General features: G+C 43.7%; 1 protein-coding gene and 1 pseudogene across 1 annotated transcript in view; one reads left to right on the top strand and one right to left on the bottom strand.

Annotated features, from left to right (window-relative positions):
• LOC118376123 (liprin-alpha-3-like) overlaps positions 1-7,354 on the top strand; it is a 186,229-nt gene that overhangs the window by 20,695 nt on the left and 158,180 nt on the right. The gene's annotated exons all lie outside the window — the stretch shown is intronic.
• LOC127930068 (uncharacterized) lies at positions 1,702-3,834 on the bottom strand (annotated as a pseudogene).

Here is a 7,354-nt window from a genome sequence, read left to right as displayed (position 1 = left end):
CTGATTGAACCATGGTCATGTATGAAATGGGATGAATAAATACAACTGGGTAAACAATAGAGTTCAACTATTTACACTGACAAATATATATAAACACAACATGCAACAATTTTACTGAGTTACGGTTCATATAAGGGAATCATTAAATTGAAATAAACTCATTAGGCCCTAATCTATGGATTTCACATGACTGGGAAAACAGATATGCATACCGTTGGTCACAGATACACCTGCTTTAAAAGGTATCAGAAAGTATCTGGTGTGACCACCATTTGCCTCTATGCAGCGAGACACATCTCCTTCGCATAGAGTTGTCAGGCTGTTGATTGTGGCTCGTGGAAATTTGTCCCCAACTTTCCCAATGGCTGCAGCAAAGCTGCTGGATATTGGCAGGAACTGGAACACGCCGTCGTACACGATCCAGAGCATCCCAAATATACTAATGGGTGACATGTCGGGTGAGAATACAGACCATGGAAAACTGGGACATTTTCATTTCCAGGAATTGTTTACATATCCTTGTGACATGGGGCCATGCACTTTCATGCTGAAACATGGCTGTGGATGAATGGCACGACAATGGACCTCAGGGTCTCATCACAGTATCTCTATGCATTCAAATTGACCTAGATAAAATGCAAGTGTGTTTGTGGTCCATAGCTTATGCCTGCCCATACAATAACCCCCACCATGTGGCACTCTGTTCACAACCTTGACATCAGCTCATCCACACGACGCCATACACAATGTCTGCCATCTGCGTCTGCATAGTTGATACCGAAATGAATCCGTGAAGAGCATACTTCTCCTGCGTGCCAGTGGCCGTTGAAGGTTAGCATTTACCTACTTTAGTCAAGACCCTGGTGAGAATGACAAGCATGCAGATGAGCTTCCCCGAGATGGTTTGTGACATAAATTATTTGGTTCTGCAAAGCCACAGTTTCATCAGTTGTCCGGTAGCCGGTCACAGAAGATCCTGCAGGTGAAGGAGCCAGATGTGGGAGTGTCATGGGCTGGCGTGGTTACATGTAAGTCTGCAATTGTGAAGCCGGTTGACGTACTATCAAATTCTCTAAAATTATGTTGGCGGCGGCTTATGGTAGGGAAATGACGATTCAATTCTCTGGCAGCAGCTCTGGTGGACATTCCTGCAGTCAGCATGCCAATTGCACACTCCTCAACTTGAGACATCTGTGGCCATTGTGCTGTGTGACAAAACAAAACATTTTAGAGTTGCCTTTCACTGTCCCCAGCACAATGTGCACCTGTTAAGATACATCAATTATATTGCTGTTTTAGTTAACACCTGTGGATGGATTGTCTTGGTAAAGGAGAAATGATCACTAACAGGGATGTAAAGAAATGTGTACACAAAATGAGAGAAGCTTTTTGTAACATATGGAACATTTTGGGACCTTTTATTTCAGCTCATTAACATGGGACCAACACTTTACATGTTGTGTTTATTTCTGTTCAGGATATTACTTAATCTGAACTGCCCTCTCTAGGACAGCCATTATACTGCATCCAAATAATATTCAGTGTCAGAACCAACAGCCTGATTCACAGATGTTGTTCCTTAATTTAAACCATACAGGTACTCAAATTAAAACATTTATCTGCTTTTTGAAAAGTTGGGAGATGATAGATACATCTCTGTTTGCCTCCTCCGCTTTCTCTCTCGCTCTCACAGTCAACACATTATTATTATAATAGTGTCAATATCAGAGATTGTACACGTACTATCATTCTACCAGTCAGTCATTCATTGGCATGGTAGAAGTATAAAAGGCATGTTTCATGGAGACATGGTGCCCTTCACTCACAATTTGAAAAGCTACAGGCTTCATGTTAAAAAGCCCCTAGAGCCAACCATTTCTAGAAGAGTGACCCATCCTCCACAAATCTACTTGGCAAAGTCCCACAGATTCAACACCTGTGTCAGTTAGAAACATTTCAATATGTTAGTGTCCATGTTGGTCAGTACAGTGGGTCACTATGAGCACATTTGAATTTGTGTGTAGTGAGTTGTCTTGTAGTGTTTATGGGTGTAATGTAATGTGTTGAAAATGATATTAGTGTGTATACAAGCATATGTTATGTCAGTTAATCCTCTCTGGGTTCATTGTTGTTACTACCAAATTTGGGGTTAGTGATTAGCTAATACACTGGGGTACTTTTCCGCCTGCCAGCCAATCAATTAGCTCTCTTTCATCCACGCACTCTCTCTCACTCCTTCATCCCCTCACTTTCTTTGGCTCAGTGTTTGAGGGAGAAGTCTCCCGTGTTGAGGCGAGGGCGAGGTAGTCCTCCAAACATTTCTGTTCCGTCGTTGGCTCCTGGGGCCAACAGGGCCTTCATGCTGGCAGCAATATGATCCAGGTCAGCTACACCAGCCTGCAACACAGAGACAGTTACTGGGTATGTGTGTCAGAATGACAGAGAGGAAGTGAGCTGTATGTTTTTAAATGAAGGTTGACTGACCCGTTCCCCACTGTGGCCTTCTCCCTGGTGGGGTCTGTTGCCCTTGAAGCCCCACACAGGAACAGACACGGGGGGGAGCGGCCATGTTCATGGGGGTTGGGGTGTCGGGATGAGAATGACTGCCCCATGGCCATGCTGCGGGGGAGGAGGACAGTCCTCACTTAACGAGCCTGGAGCAGAGGGGAGGAACATATTAAGAGCATTAGATCATCATTAACTAATATTACGACACACATACACTCACCATCAGTGCTCTCCTCCTCTCCATCAGACTCAAAGAATGGTTCACAGTCACGAGACAGCGAGTCCTCATCCATGGAAAACACTCCTGAAGTAGAGAGAGATTAATATTTAGGAAGTCATTCAGACCTGAAGATTAAAAAACAAAAATAGTCCCACAGAGCTGTGTTCACCTGCAGTCTCATTCAGATTACGCTCCTTTCGTCCATGTCCTCCTCTTCCTCACACTCTTCCTCTAAGTCCCCAATTCCAGGAATGTCTCTCCCTCGTCCAGCCTCCTCTATCATCACAGCCATCTCTCGCTCCCTCTCTCCATTCCCATGCTGCCCAGCAGCTTGGCCAATGACAGCCCCGGAGTGGTAGATTGATGGGTAGCTTTGCGAATAGAGTGTGGTATTGGGGCTGATGGTTCCCACCCCACCTCACCTGTTAGGCCCTGTGGAAGAGAAGTTAAGAACTTTACGATCACTCACAGCACTATGAATGACAGCCACATTGAATGGCACAAAATGACTGACAGTCAGTCTACTCACCACCCTGTCAGTGGGCATGTCCACTACCAGTTTAGCTCCTCCGTCTCCTGCACTCAGACGTGTATATCTATGCGCCGTTAGCATAGATGTGGAGTGTAGCACCGCAATGTCGTCCCACGTAGCGCCGCGAAGACTCAGCCAAAGCCCCTGACCCCACACGTGATAGGAGAAATCCCACTTCCGGCCTCCGGCAGGCAAGCCACTCTCCTTTTTCCTCTCATCTCCCTCCACTACAGATGGCCAGAACTTCTTACAGGCTGTAAGAATAGCCAGGTCGCAGCCTGACTTCTGACAATATCCCTCTGCCGCGGCAAGTAGTGCCAGCCAGCTCTCTCTGTGGTTGTCTGGGATCTCGGGGTCAGATGATTGGGTGATGGAGGCCATGATGGGTAAACAGGACTGCCAATGACTGTTGGATGTGTTTAATTTATTAGGGCTAGCTTTTATGGAATGTATAGATGCTTTGTAACTGTTTTTATTGATCAATAGTTAAAATGGTTTAGGTTAGTGTAATCAGGCACCTGTAGGACTCAGCCAGCAGTTTATTAAATACTATATATTTTTGTTAACAGGTCTTGTGATAAATGTACCTTTTTTCTTACTGGATTGTAGGCTGGAGCGTTGTTGTGTTTTTGGAATCTGCTTTTGGCTAATCTGAGGAAATGTTAGTATCCTTTTTCTATTGCTGGTTTGGTTTAAGCTAAGAATAAAACTATCCTTAGTTGTTATAAAGCAGGTTTCAGAGGCACAAGGTGATTGTTTAATATTATTAATGTCAGTGTGCCTGAGAGAACTAGGGAGAGAAAATGAAAATGTTGCTGTTGTTACCTGGAAAAAACAAAATGGAGAAATAAAGCTTGAGTTGCTCAAAAATTATTTTGAATTGTTAGTCATTATAGCAATATTAGCTGATGTCACTAGCTAGGCACTATTTAGATTATCACTAAACCAGAATTCAGATAATAATATCCTAAAATTATGCATGATGAAACTTCATGAAATTAGATTACAAAATATATGCTTGAGTTTGTAAAATTCACAAGATCCAAATACTGTACATACATTTCAATTCCATATAACTTTTCTGATGTCAGACTGCCTTGTTTCAGTCTGAGTTCATGGTCAATATCTCAGTGGTCAATATCTCAGTGGCAGTTTGAGGATGTTCCAAAATAGACCTATGCTAATCGTGGGAAGACGTTGTCCACCTGTCGTTACGTCTCGCGAACTGTCGCAGTTCAGCGTCGTCGTCCCTTCCTCCCCACACAATCTCATGCATTCGTTAGCATACGAACTGGCTCTGCCAAAACCTTGTGGGGTGACTGCCTGCTCTAGATTTACCCAGCTCGTTTCTAAATGTAATCCCTGTGATTATTACTACCAGGAAAGCACTTCAATGAAAATGTCATGACTGTTGTTTGTTTGCTAACATGCTAGCCAACTGGTCTCCTGTGCACTCTCCTCCCAACATGAACACATTTCATTTCATGCCTTTGCAGAGACACTAGCACACACAGACACAAATAAACAGCAAGAACAGAAGTCAGCTTACACATTCAGTTCCTTATTTCGTCTGTTGCAAGCGTTTTTCTAGTTCTAACATCCCTCTTTCTGATTATCTCTCAAGAATGGTCTCCCTAGGCTCCGACGTTGCTGTTTAGAGACGCTAGACGAGACGCACGTTTTACACGTGACTGTGGGCGGGCTCGTACTCGTCTTGTTTTGGACGCGCGCTTGGGGCTGGCTGCATCTCAATAGTTTGTCATTGGTTTCTTCTACTGGTATAATTTACTTCATCCTCACTGATCTGACATGATGGAAGCAAATGCTTCTGGTAGGCTTTTCAATCTCCATATTATTCCCACCTAAACGGTCTTCTAATTTTGCAGTGCAGATGAAGGAAAAGAGAGGAGAGTAAAACGTTACATTTTTATTTAACTAGGCAAGTCAGTTAAGAACAAATTTTTATTTACAATGACAGCCTACCCCGGCCAAACCCTAACGACACTGGGCCAATGTGCACCGCCCTATGGGACTCCCAATCACGACCGGTTGTGATACAGCCTGGAATCGAACCAGAGTCTGTAATGACACCTCTAGCCCTGAGATGCAGTGCCTTACAGACCCTGTGCCACACAGGGGTCCTAAAACTGGGATGCAACTTTGAGAAGACAGATAACAACAACCACTAGCCGCCTTCATCAGCCTCCCTGTCTAAACTGTCCTAACCACTTCTGTTTTTCCTGATTTTTCTGTTCTTTGCTACATTGGTGGCAGCACCAGGACACTCACTGTCACTCACACATTTGTTAGAAGTGTTTCACTATTCACATTGGGATTTCATTACCACCACTGATGCCTAATAAACTGCCATTTTCATAATTACATGAAACTGACAAATATTGTAAGAATAGAGCCCCACAGTGGAGGTGTCATAACAGTAGTAGGCCTGATTACCCACAATAAAGAGACAGCCTACAGGGAGGAGGTGAGGGCCCTGGCAGAGTGGTGCCAAGAAAATAACCTCTCCCTCAACATCAACAAAACAAAGGAGTTGATTGTGAACTTCAGGAGAAGCAGAGGGAGCACACCCGCATCCATAGGACCGCAGTGGAGAAGGTGAAAAGCTTCAAGTTACTTGATGTACACATCACTGATCATCTGAAATGGTCCACCTACACAACAATTTGGTGAAGAAGAAGCAACAGCATCTCTTCAACTTCAGGAGGCTGAAGAAATTTGGCTAGGCTCCTAGGACCCTCACAAACTACAGAAGCACATTTGAAAGCATCCTGTCAGCTGTATCACTGCCTGGTATGGCAACTGGCACCGCCTGCAACTGCAGGGTTCTCCACTGGGTGCTGCGGTCTGCCCAAACATCACCAGTGGCGCTGCCGAGAAAACCTGGCACAGGAAGGCCAAAAAGATCATCAAGGGGCATCCACCACCCGAGACATGGCCTGTTCAACCGCTATGCCTCTATCCCAAGGCCATCAAACTGTTAAATAGCCATCAATAGCTGGCCTCCAGCCAGTACCCTGCCCTGCACCTTAGAGGCTGCTGCCCTATGTACATTGAATCACATGTCACTTTAATAATGGAACACTGGTCACTTTCATATTTTTTACATACTGTTTTATTAATTTCATATGTATATACTGTATTCCAGCGGTTTAAAGCACTGCATCTCAGTGCTTGAGGCGTCACTACAGACGCCTGGTTCAAATCCAGGCTGTATCACAACCGGCTGTGATTGGGAGTCCCATAGGGCGGCGCACAATTGGCCCAGCGTCGTCCGGGTTTGGCCGTGATTGTAAATAAGAATTTGTCCTTAACTGACTTGCCTAGTTAAATAAAGGTTAAAGAAAAAAATCAATAAATAAATAGTCAATGCCACTTGAATTGCTCGTCGTTATATTCATTATTTCTTCATTCCATTATGTTAAGATGTGTGTATTGTTCGATACTATGGCACTGTTGGAGCTAGGAACACAAGCATTTCGACCCCGCAATAACATCTGCTAAATATATATATGTGACCAATTTGATTTGAATACACATAAAACCTAGTTGTCAAACAGAGAAATGGTTCCAATCGTTTTTCCACCATTAATTTTTCCCATTTGGAAAAACAGAAACACATAAGGGCTGTGTTCGTGTAGGCTTACCCTGGCGTGACGTTTTGATAATCATGTAAACCTCGGACAGGGAGACTTATCAGTATATTCGGCTCTATTTACTCTCAGATTCGAAAATGCTAATTACCATCAAGGTGGACATCATGCAAAACTACAAATCCCTGCAAGCTCCTGCACATCATCGCTTGCTGACACCCTTGTTAACAGGTATTGTGTCAAGACAGTTCACAGAATTGTCCATTTAAAGACATTTAAGTCCATTTAGCCAATTTATTAATTACTACATTTAGATAGTTAATCCAGAGATTCTTACCTTTGCCTCAATTCAGCAGTCTTGTCCAGATCATCATGGCATTTGTAGTTCTTTATAATAGCCTCATTAGCGTTTGCTTTTTGGGGGTAAATACAGGCGAAAATATTGATAAGTCACCTTGTCCTAGAAAGATTCACACAGTTATC

Source organism: Oncorhynchus keta, chromosome 5 (assembly GCF_023373465.1).
Source record: "Oncorhynchus keta strain PuntledgeMale-10-30-2019 chromosome 5, Oket_V2, whole genome shotgun sequence".
NCBI classification, from domain to species: Eukaryota; Metazoa; Chordata; class Actinopteri; order Salmoniformes; family Salmonidae; genus Oncorhynchus; species Oncorhynchus keta.
The sequence above is the reverse complement of the archived record's forward strand: the minus strand, read 5'-3'. Positions and strand labels throughout refer to the sequence as shown.